Raw genomic sequence first — 10,543 nt, forward strand, 5'->3', positions numbered from 1 at the left:
GTTCCCCGCCTCCCCACCCCCCCACCCCCGTCTCTCTGTCTCTCTCTCCTCTCTAAAATGAATAAATAAAATCTTTAAAAAAGAAAATTCTTCAGATTGCTTGTGTTTCAAACATACTCGACACTTTTGCCCACTCGTCTCTTCTTTATTCTCCAGTTACTCACTAGAAATTAAAACAAAAATACTGTACCAACCAACAGCCAGAACTTGTACAAATACAAAAACTTTCTATTTGTATACTTTATCTCTTTTAACCTTCTTGGCAGCCCAGTGATGCGGTACAATTCTACCCATTTTATAGATGACAACATTAAGGCTCAGTGAAGTTAAATAACTTGCACAAAGTCACCCATGAAGGGCTGAAGCCACAGGTGAGACCCTGGCATGCCTGGTTCCACAATGTAGTGCTTGCTGTGTGCCAGACACCATCCTAGGCCTCTGGTGTGCATTATATAAAGCCACTGTACATGTATCCTACATGCCATCTCTTGCTTGGACTGCTGAGATGGCTCCTCATAGGTCTCCCTGATTGCCCTCTTGTCCCCTACCCCAGTCTATTCTCACACAGTCGAGATCACATCCCTCTCCTGTTCAACCCTCCCACCCCCGCCCCGCCACTTCATCCTACTGCCCCCTATCACACTCAAAATAAAACTCCAAGTCCTGCCACAGCTAACAAGGCCTGGCTAATCTGGTCCGGGCCCACCTCTCCCATAGCGTCTCCCTCCCTCTCCCCCTTGCTCATCCTACTCCAGCACTTGCTGGCTTTCTTAATGCTTAAGCACAGCCCACAGGCTCCCACAGGTTCCCACCTCAGGACCTTTGCACCTGCCACTTTTGCTGCCTGGAATGCTCTTCCCCCTTTCTTTCATGGCTGTCTCCTGCTTGTCAACCAGATCTTGGCTCAAAAATGTCACCTCTGAAAGAGCAAGCCCTGACCTCCCAGCTAAAGCAGTCCCTGCCAGTGGTCATTCACTGTTTTCTCCAACATGTATGAGGTGTCTCCTCTACTAGTAGGGACCAAGTTGGCCTTGTTTACTGCCGTTTCCACAGTGCCTTAGGCCCAAAGCTCCATGAACAGCTTCTGAGCAAATGAATGAAGGCTAAGAGATAAATAATAATATAAGAAGCTGTGAAAAATATAGTAAAGAAACAATCCCCCTGGACTTCAGCAGGGTCACACACTGAGCAAGCCTTGGCCAGGCGTGACATTGTCCACAGCCTGGGACCCGGGAAGGACTCCCAGTGAATACATACATATCCAGCACCTGCTGCATCCCAGGAGTTCAGGGTAAAAACTGGGTAGTGCCACCTCTGTAGGGCTCCTGGGTGGGAGGGGTGCCCATCCCCTGGGCTTAAGAGAAATATGGGAGAGGAGCTAAGTCAGAGAAACCCCCAGGAGCTAAGGGTTTTGATTCCTGAGGTCTTTCTTGACCCGTGCTCCTTACTGAAGAGCATAGTCTACCCTTAATCTCCAGTCTGCTCCTGGTTTATTTATTAAGCAACTGCTGTGAGCTCAGCCAAGGAAAAGAAGAAATCTCAGATGAAAACCATCATAAGATACTCTCCTGAAACCCTCCCCCAGTGTCCCATTTCTCCAGATAAATCCTGGCTTCAGAGGAAGCTGGGAGACTGGCCACCACACGGTCAGAAATCGGCCCAGAGTACTTGGGTTTGCATAAAAATCACGATTAGCCTGTTCAAAATGCCAATCACAGAGACTCAGGCCCTATTCTGAGAAACCCAAGGAGCGGAGGGTCCAAATCCCTGAACAGGTTGTGTCAGCTCGGGCAACTGAATTGACCGCTCTGGGCCTTAGTGTCCTCATCCCTAAAATGGAACTACTTTCAACTCCTAAGCCTACACTGAAGGTGAAACGCCATCCCACACGGTGCCCGGCCCACGGAAGCCGCAGTAAGGGGTCTGTTCGTGGTGACAGTCGGGAAGGGCCTCCTACCGCAGCTCAGCCAGGTAGAGCGAGGAGAACCCCGGAGCGGAGGGGCGCTCCTTGGGCGCCTGCAGGCCGCCGCGTCCGAGTAGGCCCCCGCCTCTTCCCGCCCACCCCGGCCCGAGCCCCGGGCAGGACGGGAACAGGACGCAGCAGGATGTCCGCAGATCCCGTGGGCGCGCGCTCCGGCAGCCGGGCCCGGCGGCGGGAAACCCGCGAGTGAGCCTGGAGCGCCCCCAGGGCCCGGGACGCCGCTCCAGCCCGCCTCTGCGCGCGCTCGCCTTCCCGCCCTCTGCGCACCGCAACCTCAGCCCAGCGGCCCCGCCCGCGCGGCACGCCACCTCCTGTCGCCCGAGCGCACGTTGCGTGCCCGAGACTCTGGCCCGCGGGAACGCGCGCCGTCGGCCCCCTACCTTCGCGCGTTGCCGCCGCTGCCGAGGCCGAGCGGGGCCAGGGGCGGGGCCAGGGGCGGGGCCCGATCCCGTCCCGCCCATCTCCCCGCGTGCCCGGGCCCGAGGGCGCGCTCCGGGGATGGGGCAGGGCGGGGTGGGGCCGCGGTAGGCGTGCGGTAGGCGTGCGGTAGGCGTGCGGTAGGCGTGCGGTAGGCGTGCGGTAGGCGTGCGGTAGGCGTGCGGTAGGCGTGCGGTAGGCGTGCTGCAGCCAGGTCTATGGAGCGCTCACTTCGGACAGGCACTGGTTGGAGGTTCTTCATAGATCGCATTTACTTCTTCGGACAACTCAGCAAACAGAGATTATTAGCTCCTTTTGCATAAATGGGAAATTGAAGATTAAGCAAATCGGGCCAGGTCTCGCAGGGGCAAATTGGCAGATCAGAATCAGAACCTAGAGCCAGCTGCATAGTCTCACCGCAATCTCGGCTCCTGCTTCCTGGCCTCAAAGGTCTAGAACTCCTAAACTCTGCCTCAACCCATCGCCCAACCAGCCTGAAGGAGCATTCCTGCCTGCCCCCTCGGAGCCTTGTAGCAATACTGAGGCTTCAATGACTTGACCTGTTGGAAGAATGTCTTTGTTTTTCTAATTGACCAGCAACCTTGGATGAGATCCTCTGGCCTCATTTTGTTTATCCATAAAATGGTGGAACCCCATCCACTGCCAGTTCCTTCTCACAAGCTCATGTGCCTCCCCCTACTGGGTAAAACCAAAGAGGAAGCCATGGGTTAGAAACTAAACAATGACGTCATTTCTATTGTAATAGTACATTAGTCTCCCTGTCCCTCTCCATTCTTGAAGGCATTGGACCAAATTGTTCATTTCCAAGGGGTAGGTTGGTCTGAATTTCTAGGGCTGAGGCAAGGGTGTGCTTTGTTTGAAAAAGCATGTTGCATTTTATGATTTTAATTTGGAAAATAGTAGATACCCAGAAGGTCAGTAGCAAACCTGTAGCTGATGGTTCTGCCTTTCTCCATGGTGGGAGGGGGATAAGTGGGAGTTCATCTTTGTCAAAGAGGAGCTGGCTTTTTACATCTGAGAAACCGCACTAGGGGCTGCCAATGTGCCCTTTGGGCTCTGTGACCTAGGGATGGCACTGGTAAGGCTGTGACCTGGGCCAGGGCTGAGCACTATTCATCAGAGAGAGTCGGGTCAATCCTTGAGACTTGGGGTATGGAGGGGTGCAAGGTTAGGAGGAGAAGGGCACAGCCCAGCTTAGGGAGGGCTGACTGACCTCTGCCAGTACACCCACTGGCCCCCAGGTGTCCCAGCATGGCCCAGGTCTGTGTCACTCTGTTTGGTGTTCCCAGATTGCTAAATCCCCTATCTAGGCCCTGGTGGGCTCATGACCTCACCCAGTCCACTTCTGTTCTTGCCTGTCCCTGCAGAGCCCTCATATGGCCAGGAATCCATCCTTGTCCCACCCTCCAGGAGACCTGCCTGATGCCTGGGCCTACCCAGGCCCCTCTCCCCCCAGGCTCCCTTAGTGAGCGGTCCCTGCCCATCACAGGCTGCCTGCACTGACTGCGCACCACACTGCACTGGTTGCTTCCTCTTGGTGTTTCTCATTCTGTCCTCGGACCCTCTGAACTCTTCTATGAAGCAAGACCTAGGCTGCAAAACAGATTCTAGGATTATTTCCAGGTTATAGGTGAAGAGACTGAGACTCAGAAAGGTGCCAAAGTCACTTGCCCAAGGACACACAACAGAAAGCTCAGTGGCTTCTAAGCAGTGCTCTTTCCTATACACCATGCTGAGTCATGTGAGATTTTGAGAGTGCAGCAGACTGAGCTTTCTTTCTCCTTGACCCTCCCTTTTACCTCTGGAGTCCAAGGGGCCTCCTGCAGGGAGGCAAATATTTTTACCAGCCTCCTCCGGAAGGCCTCTGGCTTCCATCTCTGTGATGAGGCTGGGTCCCCTGCTATGCTAACTCATGGCTCAGCTCAGCCTGCCCTTCAGTTATTTGAATCCCCAGGCTGCTGTCTACTGGTAACCCTGCCCCATAACCAGATGGTACCCAGTCCAGCGACCCCGGGACCAACAACAGGAGGGAGCTGTGCTAGGTGCTTACCTGCTCACTGCAGAGGATTCTAAATCTGTAACTCAGGAAACTGGGAAACAAGTGACAGTTACCTCCCTCAGGTTGCTAGGGCCAAGCGCCTGCCTAACCCAGATGCTAGGCTGGGTTGGACTCTGCTCACCACCAGTAAAATCACATTAACCAGGAGGCTTAGAGTTCGGGTGTTCCGGTTAACTGGATTTGATGGACAGATGTCTTAAGGTTAACTTGCAAAGTCTTTCTATAATGCCTGACTTTAATAGCAAAAAATCTGAAAGCTCGGGCCTGACTGGGCGATGGCGCAGTGGATAGAGCATCGGACTGGGATGCGGAAGACCCAGGTTCGAGACCCTGAGGTCGCCAGCTTGAGCGCGGGCTCATCTGGTTTGAGCAAGGCTCACCAGCTTGGACCCAAGGTCGCTGGCTCGAGCAAGGGGTTACTTGGTCTGCTGAAGGCCCACGGTCAAGGCACATATGAGAAAGCAATCAATGAACAATTAAAGTGTTGCAGTGCGCAATGAAAAACTAATGATTGATGCTTCTCGTCTCTCCATTCCTGTCTATCCCTCTCTCTGACTCTCTCTCTGACTCTGTTAAAAAAAAAAAAAAAAAAAATCTGAAAGCTTGAAATGTCCAGCAATGGAGTACTTTCCTATATAAGTCATGGTTGTTCATTTAATGGAATATTATGAAGTCACTCCAAATATTACAAAGGAACATTCAGTGACTGGAGAAATGGTTACAAGATAGTAGATGAAAGGATTCAGAACAGTAGGACAGAACCAGCTCATATTTGCACAAGAAAAATGAAATATTTATTCCTTATATCTAGATATAATAGGAAAAAGATGAGAAGACACAAAATTTTTTTTTTTTTTTTGCATTTTCTTTTGCATTTTTCTGAAGCTGGAAACAGGGAGAGACAGTCAGACAGACTCCCACATGCGCCCGACCGGGATCCACCCGGCACGCCCACCATGGGGCGCCGCTCTGCCCACCAGGGGGCGATGCTCTGCCCACCCTGGGCGTCGCCATGTTGCAACCAGAGCCACTCTAGCGCCTGAGGCAGAGGCCACAGAGCCATCCCCAGCGCCCGGGCCATTTTTGCTCCAATGGAGCCTTGGCTGCGGGAGGGGAAGAGAGAGACAGAGAGGAAGGTGCGGCGGAGGGGTGGAGAAGCAAATGAGCGCTTCTCCTGTGTGCCCTGGCCAGGAATCGAACCCGGGTCCTCCGCACGCTAGCCGACGCTCTACCGCTGAGCCAACCGGCCAGGGCAGACACAAAAATTTTGACCGTGCTCTATATCTTTGGGTGTTGGTATGACTGATGACCTTTTTTTAAAATTTTATTTTTTTATATTTTTCTGAAGTGAGAAGCAGGGAGACAGAGAGACAGACTCCTGCATGTGCCCGACCGGGATCCACCCGGCATTCCCCCCAGGGGGTGATGCTCTGCCCATCTGGGGCGTTGCTCCGTTGCACCTGGAGCCATTCTAGCACCTGAGGCGGAGGCCATGGAGCCATCCTCAGTGCCCAGGGCCAACTGTGCTCCAATGGAGCCTTAGCTGCAAGAGGAGAAGAGAGAGATAGAGAGAATGGTAGGGAAGCAGATGGACACTTCTCCTGTGTGCCCTGACCGGGAATCGAACCCATAACTTCCACACACTGGGCCAACACTCTACCACTGATCCAACCAGCAGGGCCGATTGATGATCCTTTCATTTTCTTTTCTTTTTTTTTTTTTTTTACAGAGACAGAGAGAGTCAGAGAGAGGGATAGACAGGGACAGACAGACAGGAACGGAGAGGTGAAAAGCATCAATCATTAGTTTTTTGTTGCACATTGCGACACCTTAGTTGTTCATTGATTGCTTTCTCATACATGCCTTGACCACGGGCCTTCAGCAGACCAAGTAACCCCTTGCTCGAGCCAGCGACCTTGGGTCCAAGCTGGTGAGCTTTTGCTCAAACCAGATGAGCCCGCGCTCAAGCTGGCGACCTCGGGGTCTTGAACCTGGGTCCTCCGCATCCCAGTCTGATGCTCTATCCACTGCGCCACCACCTGGTCAGGCTGATGACCTTTTAAATATAGATTTTCTTTCATTCTTTGAAAAGATAATACATGTACATGGTTTGAATTCAAATAGTATGAAAGGTTAAAAGTATCTTTCCTATCCTTGTCTCCTAATCACACAGAGATATTTTATGCACACAAACTATGTATTTTTCCCTTTCCATTTTTCTATGCAAAAGAGTGTTTTATATCTACCTTATTCTATACCTTGCTACCTGTCCTTGATATAGCTTGGCGACTATTCCTTATCAACAATATAAAGAGCTTTTCATTCTTTGTTTTGCTTTTTTTTATTTAGAAACTAAATTTAATGGGGTGACATTAGTCAATAAGAATACATAGGCCCTGGCCAGTTGGCTCAGTGGTAGAGCGTCGGCCTGGCATGCAGAAGTCCCGGGTTCAATTCCCGGCCAGGGCACACAGGAGAAGTGCCCGTCTGCTTCTCCACCCCTCCCCCTCTCCTTCCTCTCAGTCTCTCTCTTCCCCTCCCGCAGCCGAGGCTCCACTGGAGCAAAGATGGCCTGGGCGCTGGGGATGGCTCCTCAGCCTCTGCCCCAGGCGCTAGAGTGGCTCTGGTCACAACAGAGTGACGCCCAGGAGGGGCAGAGCATCGCCCCCTGGTGGGCAGAACATTACCCTCTGGTGGGCGTGCCAGGTGGATCCCGGTTGGGCGCATGCGGGAGTCTGTCTGACTGTCTCTCCCCGTTTCCAGCTTCAGAAAAACACAGGAAAAAAAAAAAAAAAAAAAAAGAATACATAGGTATTTTCCCCCCAAGGATCTAGTTAGTATTGCACTTTAAGGATATACCGGCCTGACCCATGGTGGCACAGTGGATAAAGTGTAGACCTGGAAATGCTGAGGTCGCCGGTTCGAAACCTTGGGCTTGCTTGGTCAAGGCACATATGGGAGTTGATTCTTCCAGCTCCTCCCCCCTTCTCTCTCTCTGTCTCTCCTCTCTCTCTCTCTCTCTCTGTCTCTCCCTCTCTTCTCTAAAAAAAAATGAATAAATTAAAAAAAAAAAAGGATATACCTAAACTTATATACACAATTATCCCTTATGTATAACTGATGGGCATTGTACTGGGTAGACTGTAGTGAGTCATACTGTGTCTCCCCCAAAAGATATGTTCAAGTCCTAACCCTCAATGCCTGGGAATATGACCTCATTTGGAAACAGAGCCTTTGCAGATGTAATTAGTTAAGGATTTTGAGATGAAACCAGTTAGGTTCCACCTGAATTTGGGAACGGGCCGTTATTCCAATGCTGGGTGTCCTTACAAGAAGAGGAGAGGACACACAGAGAAGGCCATGTGAAGACTGAGGCAGAGATTGGACTTATGTTCCTATAAGCCAAGGAATGCTTAGAAGGAGCATGGTCCCGCTGACATCTTGATTTCAGACTTCTAAAAAGCCTCCAGAACTGGGAGAGAATAAATTTCTGTTGTTTTAAGCTGCCCAGTTTGTGGTGATTTTTTACATCAGCCCTTAATATGTAAGTAGAGTCTATGGCCATACCACCCGGAACGCGCCCGATCTCGTCTGATCTCGGAAATATGTAAGTAGACTTTTTATTTTTTATTTATTCACTTTTAGAGAGAGAGGAGAGAAAGAGAGAGAGAGAGAAGGGAGGAGGAGCAGGAAGCATCAACTCCTATATGTGCCTTGACCAGGCAAGCCCAGGGTTTTGAACCAGTGACCTCTGCATTCCAGGTTGACGCTTTATCCACTGCACCACCACAGGTCAGGCGTAAGTAGACTTCTAAGATGACCCTGGATGATCCTGCCTCCTGGTATTCATACCTCGTGTAGTCCCTCCCTGCCCCTCTCCGAATGTGGGGCAGGACCTGGAACTTGCTTCTACCCATAGAATCTAGTTAAGGTAATGGGCTGTCACTTCTCAGATGAAGACTGTGATTGCCGTCTGCTGGCACTCTTGCCCGCTCACTTTGATGAAGGTAACTGCCAAGCTGTGAAGTATGGAAAGGCCACGTGACAAGAAAAGGAGTGACTGCTGTCCAACAGCCAACAAGGAATGGAATCCCCTATGAGCTTGACACTCTGACAGAGGACCCAGCTGCGCCTCACCTGGATTCCTGCCCTACAGAAACCACGGGGCAATCAATGTGTGGTTTTAAGCTTCTGTGTTCGTTACACAGCAATAGAAAACTGATGTGGACATACAGGCTATTTCCAACCTTTTCCTATGACAATATTACAGAAATTGTTAATACTCTTTGTTTTTTTTGTTGTTGTTGTGTTTTTTTTGTTTTTTGTTTTTTTTTTATATTTTATTGATTGATTTTTTTAGAGAGAGAGAAGTGAGAGAGAGAGAAGGGGGAGGAGCAGGAAGCATCAACTCCCATATGTGCCTTGACCAGGCAAGCCCAAGGTTTTGAACCGGCAACCTCAGTGTTCCAGGTTGACGCTTTATCCCACTGCGCCACCACAGGTCAGGCCTGTTTTCTTTTTTGTATTTTTCCGAAGCTGGAAACGGGGAGAGACAGTCAGACAGACTCCCGCATGTGCCCGACCAGGATCCACCCGGCACGCCCACCAGGGGCGAGGCTCTGCCCACCAGGGGGCGATGCTCTGCCCCTCCGGGGCATCGCTCTGCCGCGACCAGAGCCACTCTAGCGCCTGGGACAGAGGCCAAGGAGCCATCCCCAGCGCCCGGGCCATCTTTGCTCCAATGGAGCCTTGGCTGCGGGAGGGGAAGAAAGAGAGACAGAGAGGAAGGAGGGGGGGGTGGAGAAGCAAATGGGCGCTTCTCCTATGTGCCCTGGCCGGGAATCGAACCCGGGTCCCCCGCATGCCAGACTTTCCAAGGCCACACAGCCATTAATCTGTCCAGATTCCTTTCTCACACTGACTTCTACCTCAAATACCCTTTGCTCACCTCCTGTATCAGTTATCTATTGAAGCAGAAAAGTACCACAAACAGCAGCTTCAAAAAACTCATTTACTCTATTTCTATAGCTCAGGATGCTGGGCACAGCTTAGCTGGGTTCACTGCACAGTTACAGTCAAGGTGCTGGCCAGGGCTGAGGCTCACCTGAAGGATCAACTGTGAAAAGATCGGTTTCAAGCTCACAAGGTTTTGTCAGCATTCGGTTCCTTGCCTACTGCTGAACTAAGAGCTTCAGCTTCTGGCTGGTTGTCAGCCTGCTCTTGTCACCTTGATGCTCCAACTAGGGCAGCTCACACATGGCAGATTGCTTCTTTAAAGACAGCAAGACAGATATTGCAATCTTGTGTCACGTAATCACACAATCTTGTCATCTTTGCCCTATTCTATTGGTTAGAAGTCATAGCCTGACCAGTGTTGGTGCAATGGATAGAACATCAACCTGGAATGCTGAGGTCCCAAGTTCGAAACCCTGAGTTTGCCAGCTTGAGTGTGGGCTCATCTAGCTTGAGCACAGGGTCGCTGGCTTGAACATGAGTTCACTGACATGATCCCATGGTCACGTGATCCCTTGGGCTTGAAGCCCGAGGTTGCTGGCTTGAGCAAGGGGTCACTGGCTTGGCTTGAGCTGCCCCCATCCCCTGGTCAAGACACATATGAGAAGCAATCAATAAACAATTAATGTGATGCAACTACAAGTTGATGCTTTTCATCTCCTTCCCTTCTTGTCTTTGTCTCTCCCGCTGGGGTGGGGGGGAATGTTACCGGTCTAGCCTGCCTACACTCAAAGGAGATTACATAAGGGTATGAACACCAGGAGGTGGGAATGGTGGGGGCCACCTTTGTCTGTCTGCCACACCTGTGTATCCAAATCTTCCCACTGTATTGAGAGAACATTTTGGGCCTCACAAACCTCAACCAATGCCCACCTCCCACCACCATTTTAACCAAACTGGAAACTGCCGTCAGGGGTATAATTAAAGAATGCTAGGTTTGGTACAGGGGATGTTTCCTGAGGATCCTGGTCCCACAGCAGCAGTTTTTTCACTTGGGATTCCATTTGGTGACAGAGAGTTTCAATGTCCCTTGCCCCCGCCCCCATCCCTCA

The 10,543-nt window shown here is 51.2% G+C and overlaps 1 protein-coding gene across 1 annotated transcript in view; it reads right to left on the reverse strand.

The window, feature by feature from the left end:
- Positions 1–2,221, reverse strand: part of CROCC (ciliary rootlet coiled-coil, rootletin) — a 41,764-nt gene extending 39,543 nt beyond the window's left edge. Inside the window, exon 1 of the mRNA XM_066270331.1 lies at positions 1,958–2,221. The gene's annotated coding sequence lies outside the window, so the exon portion shown is untranslated. The remainder of the gene's footprint in view (positions 1–1,957) is intronic.
- Positions 2,222–10,543: the final 8,322 nt, after the last annotated feature.

The sequence above is a fragment of the Saccopteryx bilineata genome, chromosome 3 (genome assembly GCF_036850765.1).
Source record: "Saccopteryx bilineata isolate mSacBil1 chromosome 3, mSacBil1_pri_phased_curated, whole genome shotgun sequence".
Classification (NCBI taxonomy): domain Eukaryota; kingdom Metazoa; phylum Chordata; class Mammalia; order Chiroptera; family Emballonuridae; genus Saccopteryx; species Saccopteryx bilineata.